At 43.4% G+C, this 18,487-nt stretch overlaps 1 protein-coding gene across 2 annotated transcripts in view; it reads left to right on the top strand.

Moving 5' to 3' along the window:
- Positions 1-217: 217 nt before the first annotated feature.
- Positions 218-18,487, top strand: part of Sptb (spectrin beta, erythrocytic) — a 124,079-nt gene continuing 105,809 nt past the window's right edge. Inside the window, exon 1 of one of the 2 annotated variants that reach the window (XM_015490117.2) lies at positions 218-820. The gene's annotated coding sequence lies outside the window, so the exon portion shown is untranslated. Of the gene's footprint in view, positions 821-2,937; positions 3,222-18,487 lie in introns of those variants that run through there. The other variant, XM_048798498.1, reaches the window with a different exon arrangement.

Genomic DNA, 18,487 nt, shown 5'->3' with positions numbered 1-18,487 from the left:
TCTCCCGGATTGCACTGGATATGCAGGCAGAAACAGCAACACCGAGCCGGCAAGCTGGGGGCGGGTGCCTCGGGCCCAGTGCCCACCCCCTGCGCTCCCAGCGTCTGCTCTTACCACCCGCCTGGAGGACCCCGCCCGGGAGCACGCTTTCTAACGCACCAGCCCCCAGTAACAATCTGTCTCTCCCAAACCCGCCGCGGCGGGGGCGCACTGCCCGGGCGCCTGCCTTGCCCACCGTCCGTCCTAAGAGTGTCTTTTAATGTATTTTAAAAACCGGACTGTATACAGTGGGGATGCAGGGCGGGAAAAGCTGAAGGACTCATTTTTGCCAACAGGCTCGCCGCTCTGGGCGCACAAATTAGGCCGGAGCTGCAGAGTCAAGCTGTCTTCCCGCTGCAGGGGGCAGGGGTAGTGCGGGATTAGGGGACAAGAGCGATGATGGGGGCGCCCGGGGTTCGAGCGGAAGGCTGGGAAGCAGAGGCCGGCCCCGGCAGCCGGTGGAGGCCCGGCAGGTGCCCCCGGGCTCGCAGGCTGATTGGCAGGTGCAGGAGTGGTGGGAGCGGGGCTGGCCTGGCGCTGCAGGAGGCTGCGGCCCGCCTCCCCGCCCCCGCCGCGGGACTATCTGGTCCCGGCAGCAGCGATGTCCCCCGGCAGGAATGTCCCTCCTCAGATAATGTTATTTATATCTCTGGGCGGGTCCGTGGCTCGGCAGCACCAGGCGCCCGGCGGCCGCTGTGCCAGGAGCCCCGCGCTGCCCTCCTCCCCCTGCGCCGCCGCCGCCCCCAGGCTCGGGGTGGCCGCGGCTTCAGCCCCAGCGCAGGTGAGTCCCAAGAGGGCCCAGTGGCCGGAGGGAGCTGGGTGCGGGTGCGCAAGGCTGGGGCGCGCGGTGCGAGCGCAGGGCCCAGGGGATCAAGGGGGGAGCCCTGTCCCAGGTGTCGGGCGTGGAGTGGGTCGGGTGCAGGGCCCTGGAGGCCCTGGCGGCTACGACAGCAGTCATCCCGGGACACGGGAACCTGTGCGGGCTTCTGAGGCGCTTGGCAAGCTGGGCGCCAGGTTTGGAGAGGCGGCTCCTAGAGAGTCACTTGGGGACGCTGGGAGGGAGGTGAGGGGGTGAGCGTTCATGGCTTCCTCCTCCAGGACCCCCGCCTGGGAGCAAAGGGGATCCGACCTCCGCCCTGCTTCCACTGTCTCCCACTGTCCGGCTTCACAGCCTTGGGGCCGCTCAGGTCCTCTCTTGGAACTTGGCTGCGTGTTCCCGGGCCGCTCTGCGCCCAGGCGGGGAGGACAGGGCAGGGCAGCAGAGGGGGCCGGGTCCCCAGGCGCTGGGCACCACTAGGCGAGTCGTGGGGGCAGGACGCGAACAGAAAAAAGATCTGAGTGCCCGGAGTCATACTTTAAAGACCCCTACCCTTTCTCCCCGTAAGAGTTCCTATTCTCCAGGCTTGCACAGTCCACGATACTCTCACGTTCCTCCTCTTCTGACAACTTGGCCCCAAGAAATAGCAGAAAGTGGAGAAATTACAAGACCTTTCACACAATCCCCAACTCCCACCAACTCACCCAGAGTTCCAAAGTGGGGGAAGTAGCTGAAGGGCTTGAGCACTGTTGCCTTGACAACAAGTCTTAGGTAGGGCCTTGATTTATAGACTATTAATATCTAAACCACTGTTTTCAGTGAGCAATTAGAGGTGCCAGGAGTTAATAATAACAAGTTTAATACGCTGAAGGAAAACGTAAAGAAGCCACTGTTTTTTTTTTCTTTTTGTAAAATTTTAGATGCATCCTCTTGGGGGATGGGGTGGGAGAATATAGTGACAGTCTTTTTGTGCTGAGAACTTTTGTGGGGAGGCGTAGGCTGTCACCTCCAGATAGGAGTCAGCGGTACGAAACCCATGCCTGCGGCAGTCACGAAGTACACTTAAGTTTCTTAGGTGATTGAGGTAGCCCCTGAATGAGAGGAGTCTGCACATAAAATATTCTAGGCACATCTATACTGCCCACTAACTTATCCATAGTTTCACAGATGATTCTGAATTTTATTCTAGAAATCACTCTTTGGCCACTCCCTACATTATGATCCAGGGCAGGTCATCTTCTATACTAGGATCATACTTTTATTCTTGCAGTGAGTCCTGGGTTCCAGAATGCCATTGAAAACTCCATCTTAAGTACAAAACGTTTGTTAATGTGTACTGAATAGCCAGCACCCAACCTGGTGGAGGCTGTGCTTCCCAGGAGGCTTTCAGGGTAGCTAGCAAAAGGAGAATTAAGCTTACATTGAAGAAGAGCCTACCAGCCTTGAAGCCAGCCGATTCCTTAGGTGGGTCATCTATACAGAACTTCATTAAACTCTTGAGTTAAAGCACAGTTGAAAGACATAAACCCTATATTATGAAAATGTGATCCTTTAGCTATTGCTATAAGTTTTATCAGTGGCCCGGTGGCAGTGTCTGGGGATGAGCCAGCCCTGTAATCTTGAGTTCTCGGAAGACTCAGAGTCCGCTCATGGAATTGAAAGCACCCAAAAACTCTCAGGCATTCAGGCTGGGCCTCGTAACACAGGCATATCAAGTTTTCCCGAGTGGCCTGCCCAGCAGAGAGCTGGGATACAACCTTTCACTCCTGTTGTTGCTTCTTTCAAGTGTCTCGAAGGTGTCTTATAGCAGAATACCTGCTGGATAATTAACTTTGGGGGGAAAGGCACGGCAGAGGGCAGATTCCCACCTGGAATCATATTTGGCAAAATAAAAATGACTATTTTTAAGGAAACAAGGTGTGAATGAAAGTTTTGAACTGAAGTCAGACAGTCTGCCACAGTTCTGGAAACAGATTGTTTTTAGTAAATAAAAATAACAATAGATTTCATTTGTTCTGTCTTTTACCTACCAGTGCCTAACTTGGTACTTGACTGTTAGGGGATCCTCAGTTAATGTTGGTTTAATGAATAAATGAGTGGTCAGAGTTTTCTTTATATTTTCCTATTGTCACAGTAACTCTGCAAGTTAGCTCATATCGTCAGCATTTTAAGTGAGGAAACAGGTTCAGGGAACTAAATAACTTGCCTCACATCACACAGCTGATAAGAGATGGGGCCAGTATTCAAGCTCAGCTGTTTGGTTCCACTGTCTTTTTGAGGTTAGACACTCAGCAGGGGATATAGAAGTGCAGCTTGGAAAGACTTGGGTGTAGCATTGTCACAGGCTTTGCTCCCAGGACCTCAGGTAATAATTTTGTTTATATCGGAGAAGCTTAAAAAATATTGCCTGAAGACAGTATTGGGCACTTATTTGCTCAGAGGTTTTTAGCCTTGCCCATTATTTTCAGGTCATTGTTTCAAGGACGGAATTGTAATTTTGGCAGTAGTCAAAGCATGGATTTTTTTTTTTAAACAGATTTTCCTTTCAGTTCTGGAAGTGGCCAGGAGGGCTTGATGATGCATAGGGACAGTGTGGTAGGACAGAGGATGACTATAAAAAATTCATGAGGCAGACACGACTGGAGTTGGAGGGGACCTTGGAGGTCATTGAGTCCACCTTTCTATTTGTGTAGTTACTTGCTTAAAGGTGAGACCTGGCTGGTCATTTTTATGTCTTCTGTACTTCTTATCATTCTAGCCCATTTCTTTCCTCTTTCTTTCTCCGTCTCTGCCAGTATGGTGTATCTCCTGAAGTTTTGCCTAACCAAACTATTGAGATTTTCTTTCCTTTTTGGAGAGCTTACTAGAGGACATATTTTAATATCCGATAGGTTCACCATAGTGAAATCTAAAAAAAGAAAAGGTATTGGGGACAGGCAGGAGAGGAGACTTTCACTAACGTTAAATGCTAAATTCAGTGTCTAATCTCCTCTTGCTAGTTAGGTATACAGATGTAAACATTTTTACGTAAAAGGCGTGCACACTACTATCTGGGACATTGTAAATCTTAAGACAAATAATCATGTGGCATTTCTGGGGGAGGACTTTAGGGAACTTTTGGGACTATCAGATACCTGTTTTAATCTAAACTTAATCATCAAATTGCTTTTGAAGAGTTTTGTTTGAAATTTCAAAATTAAACCCAAACTGTTACTCTCAGCTCAAGGCTTGAGAAGGTAGAAATGTAGCCAGTGGGAGATTTGAAGTGATATAAAATACATTTCTTCATTATCCATGATTTTTTTTTTAATAACCTCAGACCTGCAGGTTACCATTTATCAATTGACTTGGGAGGATTGGGAGTGAAAATAACTGTGCTGTGTGAGCTGATAAGAAATTTTATTTTATGATGAGGCCTAGCAGGGAAGTCCATGGATACTAGACTCTGGAACCATGCAGATATTAGAAGTCAGAAATGTAGGCCAGAGAATACTTGCAAAGAGGTATTTTATCTTCAAAGTAGTTTGTGTTGACTCAGTTGGTCTTTATAGACAAGTCTTTGGTTGCTTCTCTATATTAAAGAAATCTGGGGAGAAGGAGTACACTCAGTGGTCTGTGAGCCAGAATCATCAGGCACCATTCACTGGGGTTATCTCAGAGATGTCTATTTTCTCTGACAACCCTAGGAGGTAAAGGTCTCTTGGCTTTGGAGATGGAGATCAAGGGAGAAAGTAGGAGGGGGTCAGGGGAATCCACTGACAGACCTGACTCTACTCACTGAATAGTCAACTCCCGTGGTAAATATTTAGAAAATGTCGTAGTACTTCCCTTTGTTGCTGTTTTTCTTTCTTTCTTTCTTTCTTTTTCTTCTTCTTCTTCTTCTTTTTTTCTTTTCTTTTTTTTTTTTTGTAACTGGAGGTTGAACTCAGGGGCACTCAACCACTGCACTACATCCCCAGACTTTTTTTTTTTTTAAATATTTATTTTTTAGGTGTAGATGGACACAACACAATGCCTCTATTTTTATGTGGTGCTGAGGATCGAACCCGGGTCCCGCCCGTGCCAGGCAAGCGCTCTACCACTGAGCCACAATTCCAGCCCCTCCTTTTTTATTTTTTATTTTTTAAAAAGTTTTAATTTTTATTGGGCTTAATTAGTTATACATGACAGTAGAATGTATATTGCTTATTTTTTGTTTGAGGCAGGTTCTCACCAAGTTGCTTGGGGCTTCGCTAAGTTGCTGAGGCTGGTCTTGAACCTACGATCCTCCTGCCTCAGCTTCCCGAGTCACTGGGGTTACAGGCGTGTACCACCACGCCCGGCACTGTGCTTATTTCTTAATTCAGCCAAGCAATTCAAGTTCTTCCATTTTCACTCAACCTTAGCTGAACATCAGACCACCAGGGGTTCACCAGCCCTGCAGCTCACAGAGCAAAGGCAGCCACAGAAAATGCTTCCTCAGTGAATTGCATGGCTAGATATGTCATTCCCAGACCATCTCAAACTTTGCTTTTTCCTTCCCTTGGTTACAGAAAATATTAAAAGCTCTCTTCTTCCTACCTCCGCAAGCCCTTCTGAGGCTTTGCCATAATTTTTATTTCCACTTTACCTGTGCAGACCTGGCTGAGGGTATAATTAAAGCGCAATTAAAACCCAGACATATATCGTGTTAGCAATGGGGGCAAAAGCGGGCTTCCTTTCTTTCTTTCATTGGAGAGCTATAAATTTAGCAAGTGAAAAGGCATGGGACTAGAAAAAAAAGAGGCTTAGCACTGAACTGGGCTCAGATCATCCAGAATATTTATGAAAAGAATAACAGGACACTTTGACAGTCAAAGAACAATAATTGCTTTGAATTATAGTCAGTCCAGGCAGTTTCCGCCATTGTGAAAAGGAGCAGAAACTTGAATAATCCTGAAAATGAATAAACTGAAAATGATTTCTATTTGTATTGGGCTTAAATATAGGTATATCTTGTTTGAGAATTCATAACTCTACAAATAAAACTAGGCATGCTTAATCACATACCTTGTGGGAACTGGAAAGAGGTCTGGAGCCTCATTCTGCCCCTGTGCTCAGTTCCTGCTTGTTTCCAGAAGGCCCTTAGGAATGGTGAAGCAGCTTCCCCTTCTAGCCTATTTCCTCAGGAGTGCAAAAGTAAGAAAAGGCCTTTCGTAATGCTGGCTGCGAGCCATAAGTCATAGAGAACCAGAGCTGGGAAGCCTGAGGAAGCAACTGGGATATATTCAAGAAGAGCAAACACTGAGTATCTACTGTGTGCTTACACTGGTATGGGCTGAGAATACAAAAAGGGGTCAGGCGGAGACCCACTGATCTGCTGGGGAGCAGACTTGCAAACAAAGATTCAATAGCATGCTTGCAAGAACTATGTTCTGAGAGAAAGACTACAAGAAGAAGGTCTAATGCAGGTGGGAGTCTTGGGAAGCTCTTGAATTGCCTAGGATTTCCATAATGAAAGAAGGGGAGATGGGTAGGTACATGGCCAGGCACAGATGTGAAATTAGATTAGTAGATTAGGGAATGAGGAGCAGTTCCATGTGGATGGAGTGTAACCAGAAGATGAAGATGGTTTGGGATCAGTTTGTGAAGTTTGTTTTGTGGTACCAGGGATTGAACTCAGAGGCACTCAATCATCGAGCCACATTCCCAGCCCTATTTTGTATTTTATTTAGAGTCAGGGTCTCACTGGGTTGCTTAATGCCTCACTTTTGCTGAGGCTTACTTTGAACTTGGGATCCTCCTGCCCCAGTCTCCTGAGCCACTGGGATTACAGGTGTGGGCCACAGCGTGTGGCTAGTTTGTGAAGTTTTGAAGTTCGCGTTGAAATCAGTGGAGCTGTGGGGAGTGGGAAGACCTGATTCAGATCTTTGTTGAGACAAAGCTCCCTAATAGTGGTGAAGAGAATGTGAATTAGAGTTCAGTACAAGGTGGACTCGTTCTAGTGCAAGGCGACAATCACACAGATGATGTATAGCCCACTCAGTTTTCAGGATGCTATTGTATTCCACCTCTTACAAAAAACACACTAGGGGAGGATCTCATTATTCCTGCTTTATAGTTGGGAAAACAGGGTTAGAAATGTACACTGATTTGCCCAAGATCCTCTTATTTGTTCATGGCAGAACCTTGACTTTCACACAGTTTCCTAGCTCCATATTTGGGGCTTTTTTCCAGATCCTCTCCTCCATGGGGTAATTGAATATTCTGGGCTCTCTGGTTGGGACAGTGATTGCTTTCTTTCTTCAGCAAAACTTTCCAAGTTTATTGGTTTTGGAGAGAGGGAGAGGGAAACTGTTTGCAGTATTTACTTTTTAACATAGCCACAAAAACTCAGGGATGGTCTTATGGAGTATACATTAATGCTGTTGTGGAGCAGAAATTAATGGATTCCCAGTAGCATTACATAGATAAATGATGGGTTTATGCCTGTCAACTGTTGTTTTGCCTTTTCCAATCCCTTTTCCCAAGTTTACTAAGTATCATTATGCTTATGCCTTACTTTGGACGTCTAAACCTCTTTTTTGTCCAGAGATCTCAAGCGCCTTGATTTGCATTTACTTTCATCTTCAACAAATATTTATTGAACTCTCATTTATTTACCAGGCACAATCCAGGCCCTGGGGATATATCTGTGAATATGGCAAAAAAAAAAAAAAAAGATCTGACATCATAGAGCAGACATGGGTACTAAACGATAGCAATAAGCAACAAATGGATATAGATGATAATTTCCAGTGATAAAAAGAAAAAATATTCCATCTCATAAAGTCTTCTTTGATTTCTTTCTTTAGGGTTCTGTAATTTTCATTATATAGATCTTTCACCTCTTTTGAAAGCAGTATGGAGATTTCTTGGAAAATTGGGAATGGAACCACCATTTGACCCAGCTATCCCTCTCCTCAGTCTATACCCAAAGGACTTAAAAACAGCATACTACAGGGACACAGCCACATCAATGTTTATAGCAGCACAATTCACAATAGCTAAACTGTGGAACCAACCTAGGTGCCCTTCAATACATAAATGGATAAAAAAGTGGCATATATACACAATGGACTATTACTTAGCAATAAAAGAGAATAAAATCATGGCATTTGCAGTTACATGGATGGAGTTAGAGAAGATAATACTAAATGAAGTTAGCCAATCCCCAAAAACCAAATACTGAATGTTTTCTCTGATATAAGGAGGCTGATTCATAGTGGGATAGGGAGAGGAAGCATGGGAGGAATAGACGAACTCTAGATAGGGCAGAGGGATGGGAGAGGAAGGAGGGGGCATGGGGTTAGAAATAATGGTGGAATGTGATGGACATTATTATCCAAAGTACATGTATGAAGTCACGAATTGGTGTGAATATACTATGTATACAACCAGAGATATGAAAAATTGTGCATTATATGTGTAATAAGAATTGTAATATATTTCATTGTCATATATAGATAAAAAATTAATTAAAAAAAGAAAAAAACCCAGCTATTGGGTTCCCAGCTATTGAGTTCCCAGCTTCAGAGGAGGCTGAAGCAAGAAGAGTCCAAGTTCAAGGGCAGCCTAGGCAATTGAGTGGGACCCTCTCTCAAAATGAAAAGTAAAATGGATTGGGGATGAGGCTCAGTGGAAGAGCATTTGTCTAGCATGCCTGAGGCCCTGGGTTTAATCACTAGTACCAAAAAAGAAAGGAAAAATAAAGCAGTGTGACATCAAGAGGTGGGGAGTTCAGTTATGCAGGGTAGGATGGATGGGAAGGGATTCTTTGATGAGGTTTGATCTCAGCAGAGACCCAAAGGAAGTGAAGGAGGATGCCCTTGGATGTTTGGGAGAAGAGATGCTGGTTTGAATTTTGGTTGGAGCGAGATAAGAAACCACTGAAAGTTGTGGTATGGTAGTGGCTTGGTCAGAATTGTGTTTAATGAGAACCTCTCTGAGGAATGATTGATTGTGGGGAACAAGAGTGCAAGGGAACCCAACGACAGCTACTGTTGTGGTGCAGGTGAGAGAGAATGGATCAAGGTGATGATGGTGGTGATAAGCATTTGGATTCTGGGTATATTTTGAAGGTACAGTTGATGGAATTTGAATAAAGAGGATGAGAGAAAAAATAATATGTCATGGACATCTTAATTGTTTTTGGTTTAAACAACTGGAAGAATAAAAAGGCCAGTTACTGAGATGGTGATATATTTTATCAAATTTACCTTTGTCTATTATTTTTGATTTCTGTTTTCCTTGAAGATCTGATTTAGAATAGTCTCAGGCAGAGTTTTCATTTAAACATATCCAAAAGGAGATGTTTTATTGTGGATGATTCATGACATCTGTTTGTTTGGAAGTGAAGCCTTAGATGGGCTGTGCCCTTTGTGCTATTTCTTTTACACTGTTGTCACAACATCTCTGCTATGTGATGAAGATGAAGATAGGGTAAAAACAAGATTGAAATACACTTTGCTTTATGATTAGAAGTGTTTTGAACTTTCTGGTTAAAGCCCAAACATTTCTTAAGTGCTTTCAGATTAAAGAAAACCTTTGAAGTTTATAAAATGAATACATGTACGTGGTTAAAATGTCTATCCTCATTATACAGGGTATATAGTGAAAAATAGGAGTCTTCCCTACTCTAGTCTTAGTCTAGGAAGCTACCACTGTCAACCATTTCTTGTATGTTTTTTAAGAAAACAATTTTCTATCAATGAAGGATCTCCCTCTCCAAACCATTATCACCACAAGACACCCTTCTCAAAATCTTCCAGTGACTCTCTGGGTGGAGGAGGAAATCCTAACTCATTAAGTTGACATTTAAGAACCCTTGTTCTTTGGCTTTAGCTTCCCCACCCCCTGCCTTTTTTTTTCCTTCCCCTTATCTCTTACCCTGTACAGTTGCAAACCCTCTACCTAAACCAGCTTTGCCTGCCTCTGCTTGCTGAGTCCCATACATCTGTCAGAACTCTGGATAAAAGCTGAGCAGGCCGGGCGTGGTGCATGCCTGTAATCCCAGCAGCTGGGGAGGCTGAGGCAGGAGGATCCAGAGTTCAAAGCCAGCCTCAGCAAAAGCGAGGCACTAAGCAATTCAGTGAGACCCTGTCTCTAAATGAAATACACAATCGGGCTGGGGATGTGGCTCAGTGGGTGAGTGCCCCTGAGTTCAATCCCCAGTACCAAAAAAAAAAAAAAAAAAGGCTGGGCCATCTTCCTGGAACAGGCCATCCATCCCACAGTGATCTTTGCTTCTTCAAATGTGTTAAAGGACCGGTTACAGGTACCACTTATTTGAATACAAATGCTGACCATATTTGTGTGTGTGTGTGTGTGTGTGTGTTTTACTGGAATTTAACCCTTGGGCACTCCACCTCTGAGCTACATCCACAGCCCTGTTTTTTATTTTGAGACAGGATCTCACTAAGTTGCTGAGTCTGGTTTCCAAGTTGTGATGATTCTCCTGCCTCAGCCTCCCAAGTGGCTGGGATTACAAGTGTGTGCCACCTGCTCTTAAGGACAAGAACTAATTATGAATCATAATTAGTTCTTATATAAAGCCTTTTGCGTGTAGAAATTAGAATTTTTTAAAAAATTATTTAATTTTAATTTTTCTATTGACATTTATACTTAGAGTGATTCTTGAAATGTGCACATTGGCAATCATCTCTTAATGAGATGGTGTTGGCACACGGGGATTAAATTAACTAAAAGTTGTCAGATTATGGCTGCCTACAAAGCCACTTTCTTAGTGGGTTGCAAAGGCATTCATCCCCAAGCCATGATAACTAGATACTGTTCCTTCAAACAAAAGAACTTTCTGACATGCCTTGACTCATGCTCTTCTGCGTTCTTCAGATGTCATTGCATCTAGTTGTCAGAAACAGAATGTTTTTCCTTTCCCCTAAAAGATGATGAATAGTTGTTAAGTGAACATGGCCACTACGCAATTAAAAATTTTTTAAAAACTGTGATGAATATATGTAACATACAGTTTACCATTCTAACCATTGTTAAGTGTACAGTTTAGTGGCATAATGACATTCACATGCTCTCTAACCATCACCATCATCCATTTCCAGAACTTTTTCCACCTTCCTAAATACTCTATCTATTAAGTGCTAACTCACATTCCCTCTCCTCCCCATCTATTGATGGACACTTGGGTTGCTTCCACTCTTGCCTATTGTGAATAATGTGGCTATGAACATGTTGTGCAAGTATCTCTTTAAGACCCTGCTTTCTCTTCTTTTGGATACTAAATACCTAGGAATAGAACTGCTAGATCATCATATTCTATTTTTAATTTTTGAGGACCCCCATCCATCAATTTTAATATTTTCCCCTGATGTCTTACATCTCCAGAGGGAAGGGCAAACATGTATTAATGTCTTCACCTTTGGGGCCACATTGAACTTGAAAAGTATTTGAGGACACTGTCTTTGGAGGATAGTTTGTCATCAAAGTTCTTGGATGTGTTCATAGATTTGTTTGCTATTTTTAGACTGTAGACTTTTGGAGGACAGGTAGGTTTTTACTTTGCTTTGTAGAGCATGTAGCCCACACTCAGGTGGGGAAGGTGTAAATATTATATGGTGATATATTTCAGTCGGAGAGTCTCCTTGAATAGGATGACATGAGTCTGGATTGCTTCCAGCTCCTTTTCTCTTCTGTTTGCCCTTGGGCAAAGAACTTCCTCTTTCTCTGACATTTTTTTTTCAGGGATTTTGTGTGTGTGTGTGTGTGTGTGTGTGTGTGAGTGTGTGTGTGTGTGTGTGTGAGAGAGAGAGAGAGAGAGAGATATGACACCTTAATATTTATTATTATTCTCAAAATTATCCTTGGAGATTTCCTTGTAAAGCTGAAGTATTGCTCATTATTACTGCCTTCCTGACAGTCCCTTCCCTATCAGGTCTTTGGGTGGCACCGAATGCCTCCTCCTTTGTATTTTAGGGCACCTTTCTCATTCTTTTGTTACAGGACAGGTCATTTGTTTTGTTATTGTCAACTTGCCTTCTATACCATTTGACCAGGCTTCTTGTGATGGAGAACTGGGTCTTATTCTTTTGTTATTTTTATCTTTTACTATTCTCAGCACCAAGATCCATGCTTGGTATACAGAGGGGAGTGGCTCATAAATATTTATTGATTAAACAACTAAAGAATTAATGTTTGTAATTATGTGTAACTGAATTAACACATATTTTAATTTTGAGATGAAGCCCTGTTACAATAATGCATTTATAACAACAAATCCTCATCTATTGAGAACTTACGTGTTAGGCACTGTGCTGAAAGTTTTCATGTGTATTTATTTAATGTCATATCCATAATATTATTATCCTAGGGCTGGGATATAGCTCAGTTGGTAGAGTGCTTGCCTCACATGCACAAGGCCCCAAATTCAATCCCCAGCACCACAAAACAAAAAACCAAAAACCATAATATTATTATCCTAATTCAGTGATGAAAAAGATCAGGCTTTGTAGAGATTAATTAATCCAGTTACCCACCTACTAAGGTTAAAGCTGGAGTTGAACCTGTGTATGTTTATTTTAGAATGCTTATTTTGAGTAACTGTGCCAGCTGATATTGGGGTGGAGGTCAATATTACATTGCTCTTAATTCTTAGAGTTTCCTTTCTATTTTTTTATCCTGCTTTTCCTTGCCTCCAGTACTCTACCACCAAGCTATACTCCCAGCCCTTTTTATCTTTTATTTTGAGACAGGGTCTCACTGTATTACCTGGACTGGCATCAAACTTATTTATGATCCTCCTTCCTCAGCCTCCTGAGTCGTTGAAATTACAGGTGTGGTGTGTGCCACTGTACCCTGCTTATTTTGCAGTGTTGGGAATCAAATTTAGGGCCTTGGGCATGCTAGGCAAGTGCTCTATCGCTGATCCATACCCCTGTCCCCTCTACTGCATCATTAATAGTCTGAATGAGAGGTAATTAATTATTGCTTTATGTTTGCAATGGTTTAACCTAATAGGCTTGAATCCCATTATTAGCTTTTAATAAATAATTAATGTTCTGAATCCTGCTTACAACATAGTTCTTCGACATCTGAGGATGGAGATGCTAATTAGTACTGCACGATATACCCGTGTCGTAAGACAGCTGTACTAAAACCGCTTAAGGAAAGTCTAGGGCTGGGGTTGTGGCTTAGTGGTAGAGAGCTTGCCTAGCACATGTGAGGCACTGGGTTGTATCCTCATAAAAATAAATAAATAAAATAAAGGTATTGTGTCTATCTATAACTAAAAAAGTATTAAAAAATAATTTCTAAATTATTGTCAACTATGATGACCTCCTTCTAGACTCTAGGTTTCCTGACTTCCCTGCAATATTTGACCACTGTTGCTTTGAAACTAAGTCCTGCCTCAGGTTCTGTGGCCAAACTCTCCTTTTTCTTTTTTTTCCCTTCTTCCTTGCTTATCACTATTTACCTTTAAAAAAAATTTTTTTTTTGGTCTTTCTTGTTGGGGTTGCCAGTGCATCTAAACCCTGATGTCTAGCCCCACCTCCCTCAGTTCCAGGTCTTCCTTTCAGCTTTCTCCTGGCTTCATCATTTGGCTGTATCCAGATGTCTCATACCAACTTNTTTTTTTTTGAGAGGGAGAGAGAGAGAGAGAGAGAGAGAGAGAGAGAGAGAGAGAGAGAGAGAGAATTTTTAATATTTAGTTTTTAGTTTTCGGCGGACACAACATCTTTGTTTGTATGTGGTGCTGAGGATCGAACCCGGGCCGCACGCATGCCAAGCGAGTGCGCTACCGCTTGAGCCATATCCCCAGCCCTGACCTCAGTTTTTTAAATTTTTTTTTTTTTGATAGTAGGGATTGAACTCAGGGGCACTTAATCACTAAGCCACATCCCCAGCCCTTTTTATAATTTATTTAGAGACAGGGTCTCACTGAGTTGTTTAGGGCCTTGTTAAGTTGCTGAGGCTGGCTTTGAACTTGTGGTCCTCTTGCCTCAGCCTCCCAAACTGCTGGGATTAAGGGTATGCACCACTGCATCCAGCCTCAGAATTATTTTTAAAAACTTATGTCTGACCAAATAATTTCACTGATTAAAAATTCTCTGTGGTTCCCCAGTGCCCTCAAATAAAGCTTAAATGGGCAGGCAGGGACCTTCATAGTCTGCTCCAACGTCTCCAGCTTGGTTCCCCCTCCACTTACCCAACCCTGGTTGTTTGAGACTTACTCAAGGTGAGGCACACTTCCCCTCTCCATGACCTTGCTTCTACTGTTACTTATGTCTGGAATGTATTAAGGCCCCACTCATCTCATCCCTCTGGGACATATTCCTGACCCTATTTCCCTCTTCCCTGACATGGGAGGACACAAATTCTGTCATCACTTTTTATACTGGTTGGTCATGTACAGGCCTCTCTGTTGGATTATGAGTTTCTTGAAGAAGGGATAGTGTCTGTCCCTTGGGGACCCTGGTGCCCAACTCAGTACCTTTTTCATATGTGAAGCTGCAGAAATGCTGGTTGGATTGGGTGATGGGGCATGTTTCAGGAGTATCCAGCATGGTACATAATCCAAACACGGATGACCCACGCAAGATGCTGAAGAAGGATTCATGGAAGACATTTACTACCGTTGGGGTGGGGCGAGGAGCAAGGAGGAATACTTCAGACCTGAGGCCTGAGTAGAGGCTATCTTCCCACCTCTGTGTCCTCCAGTTGCTCTCTCCATTTATTGGAGGAAACAGTAACCACCGATTTTAACTTACATCATCAGAATATGTCTTTTGCTAGATAATGTATTCATCCAGTAGACGGTTACTCCCACCTCATATTTTCAGTGAATATTTGAGGCTGACCCTCAGAATGCAGCTATGAAAGGCTCTTGTTGAGTGGGTGTTCAGACCCATATATACAAGATGGGCTTTATCATGATAAAGAGTTAAGAAAAAACTTTCAGAAAAAAGACCAACATTTCTCTATAGAGGTTTTGATTTTTTGGGTACATTTAACCTGCTTGGTTGGTTGGTTGTCCTAAGGCATGTCAAAGTAATATTATAGTACTTATTAGTTATTTAGCTTGTTCTGCCCTCATTTCTGCCTGACCTGGACAAAAAATGAGTTTCACCAATGGCTGGACTCACCAGAATTCTGCTAGCTCAGGCCTTTGAGCGTGTTTTGTTTCTTTCAACAAAACTCTCTGTCATGGACACACTCCCACTGCAATCCAGCGTCTCCCTTCTCTTGCCCTGCTCTGGGCCCAGTGATTGATAGGAGCTGGTGTTTAACTGCCAAAGGCTGGGAGTGGAGCTAGGAGGCCTTTATAAATATGTGTGGGGTCTGAAAAAAAAATGGATAGATGAAGGCCCTCAAAGGCCTTGGAGAGATGGACCCACGATCCAGAAGGGCAGAAGACAAAGTTAGGCCTGTGAGGGAGACCTGAAGCAGAGAGGCAAAGGTCCCAGGGAATTCAGTGGGGTGTAATGAGGCCAGTGATAAGCAGACAACAGTCAGCAAGCTTGATCCCGAGGTGACAGTGAGAGTCACAAGTAGCCCTTCTAGAAGCCAGTGATCATCAGCCCACCTCAAGCATTAGCAGGTGCCATAGCAGAAGTCACCAGTAGGCAACTTGTTAATGGCCTAATAACTAGTGAACAGTCTTTTCTATGTTCAGAGACCGTTTACTTTATAGGGTTTCAGCCATGCTCTGTTCTGTTTTTCTCTTTTAAACTCTAGGCTACCATTTGTAGAGTAGGTAAATCAGACTCTGCTTTTCTCTGCAACATAGATGTATTGTTTATTGTGTATGTGTTTTTCTACAACTTTTGGGAAGTCTCAATGTCCTGGTGTTTAACTTAACATCTGATGCAGAGGGTTCATCACTGTGTGAAGTTCTGAGGAGTACGGAAGTATTTTCAGGTAGATGGAACGAGGTACTGCGGTAGAGTCAAAGCCAAAGGCTCTGGGAGAGGAAGTCAGTACCCTTCAAGGCAGAGACCCATACCTGTGAGGACAACCCAGGTCATTTGCATTGCAAAGCTCTGCGAAGTCACTTTACCCAGGATACTGAAAAAATACTCAGCTGGGCTCGTCGGGATGGACCTTCTCAATGGGGCTGCTGGGTAAGCTCTGGGTGTGTAGTAGAGATGTTAACACAGTACCGCGCCCTCGATGTAGCAGTTCCACTGGCAGCCTCGGTTTGGCTGCTCTCACTGCTTCTGACCCAGAAAACGCTCGGAAAATGACTGCAGTGAAGTGCTCATCTTCAAGGTGAAGCTCTGGGTCCGGGTGGGGGAGGGATGCGGGATGTGGAGTTGATCCCAGGGGTTCAATAACTTCCTGACTGTGCTGGGAGTGAGCTTTGTTTATGCTGTGACCCAGAGGAAGTCACTTTACATCTCACCCTGTTTCCACCAGCAAAGAGTGCCTTCTGCTTGTTTTGCATAAGCCATGCGCCTCCCCTGCAGAAGAAGCACAGAATGAATTGGGAGCTAAAAAACTCCTGGCAGTCATAATTCTTTGCAAACAGCAGAGTCTAGTGAGCAATGCATTTGGTTGGCAAGTGATCATTACAGTCTACACTTGGTTTCTCTGTCTGTAAAACAGTGGGAAAGCTTTCTCATTGAATTGCAAAGGGGGTCAAAATGAAATCACATATGCATTTCCTTCTTTTAAAACCTGATGCCTAAAGCATAAAAACTCCTCAAAGAAAGAGATGCTCTATGATCAAACATACTCAAAGCACCTTGTAGGCATCATCTAATAACCTAAAAATCGTTCCAGGAGAGCATCTGCTTCCACTACTTTATTTTACCAATAGGGAGATGCACAGAGGGGAGGTGATTTGCCTCAAGTTGCCATGCAAGTTAGTTATAGGATTCTCAGTGGAACCCAGGTCTCCTGATCCACAGCCTAGACTTCCCTCTCTCTTTCCCTTTCTTGCTCCTTTTCCTTCTTCATCTTCTACAACTTTTTAAATACCAGCTTTTAGAAATTATAACACAAACATATACCTATGGTAAAAGGAAGCCAAACAATGACGAATAATATAAATGGCAGTCCTGGACTCTTTGTGTGTGTGTGTGTGTATGTGTGTGTGTGTATGGTGCTGGGGATTGAACCCAGGGCCTTGTGCATGTGAGGCAAGCACTCTACCAACTGAACTATATCCACAACCCACTCCTGGACTCTTAATTGGAGGTAAACACTATTAATAATTTCTTGCATATCTCTTTAGAGAATTTCTAGGCACATGCACATAGGTATAGATAAGTAAGCATTTGTGTATATGTGTGTGGGTATACACATGGTACACTTGTGGTTGTTATGGGGTTTATATTTCATACTGTACTGAATCTTGCCTTCTTGCTCAATGATGAAACACCTTGGACATCTTTCCATATCAGGCGTAGAGATTGACCTATTTCATTCTTAACAGCTGCATAGTGTCTCATGCTCCTTCTATTTCTTCACGATGACTTTCAGAATTATAAGCAGCATCATGGAATTTGAGTCCTGAATTCATGATGCTGAAGTAAGAATCTCTATTTTATGAATACCCAGGAAGATTGCTTCTGATAGTCACGTGGCCCACATGGTTTGAGAAAGCTGAGACTGTTTCTATTTGCTGCTACGACTTACTTTGGAGTTCCTGTCATGTGCGAGAGGCCACGCTAGGAGCTTTAAGTGCTTTGACTTCTTTAATTCTCATAACAGTCCTTTTAGATATTATAATTCCCATTTTACTAACAAGGATACCAAGTTTAGTTACTAAGCCTAGTTTGCTTGAGGTCACACAGCCAATTGAGTGCTAGATTCTAGATTTGAAAAAAGCAAAGCATTTCAAATCTGGTTCCATAGCTTCCAAGTTTGATTGGCATAGACCTAGCTAGAAGTTCACTGTGCACACAGCAATGTCAAGGTACCAAATACAGTGGAGCAGAGATAGAAATGATGCAGGAAGGTGGGAACAAGAAGCAGCTGCTCTCCAGGACATATCATCATCTGGTATGTGCTAGGGGAGGGAAATACAGAGGTGATCAATGAAGGAACACACTCTGCTTTTGAAAGGCTTGTGATATCAAAGTGGGCACAGACACAGGTGCAATTGAGTGTAACATAGAGTCACGCAGGTACCATTGTAGGGCTCCAAAAAGCTCCAGGGTCTCTGGAGACCAAAATTGGTTTGGGCTGGAGATGCAGGGGAGGCAGCCTTCCCTGAGGAGCAGCCATTTGGACCCATGAAATAAGTGCAAGCTTTCCACCGGACAAGTAGGGACATAGCATTCGATGGGCCAAATGCAGCGGGTAGTTTGTGGGGTACAGTGAGTCTAGGTGGTTTTGGCAGAGGATGAGTGGAAGGATGTAGTGATGAAGAGATCCAAAAGCTAGGTTGGGGCTAAATTTTAGTATTATATAAAGAGTTTGTACTTATATCAAAGATCTTGGGGACATATCAGAATTTTTGAATACGGGTGTGATACAGCATCATTGTGTATTAGAACATCCTACAGGAATGTAACAAAGGGCCCCAGAGGTCGGAATAGGCAGTAGGATGGAACGGACAATGTGAACTCAAGAGCTTCTGAGAAGTGAGCCTCTGGGTGGTAGGACCCATCACATAAAGGACCAGGTCTCATATTAAATGTGTTTTGCTGACAAAAA

The sequence above is a fragment of the Marmota marmota genome, unplaced genomic scaffold (genome assembly GCF_001458135.2).
Source record: "Marmota marmota marmota unplaced genomic scaffold, marMar, whole genome shotgun sequence".
Classification (NCBI taxonomy): Eukaryota; Metazoa; Chordata; class Mammalia; order Rodentia; family Sciuridae; genus Marmota; species Marmota marmota.
This window is presented reverse-complemented; position numbering and strand designations above follow the sequence as displayed.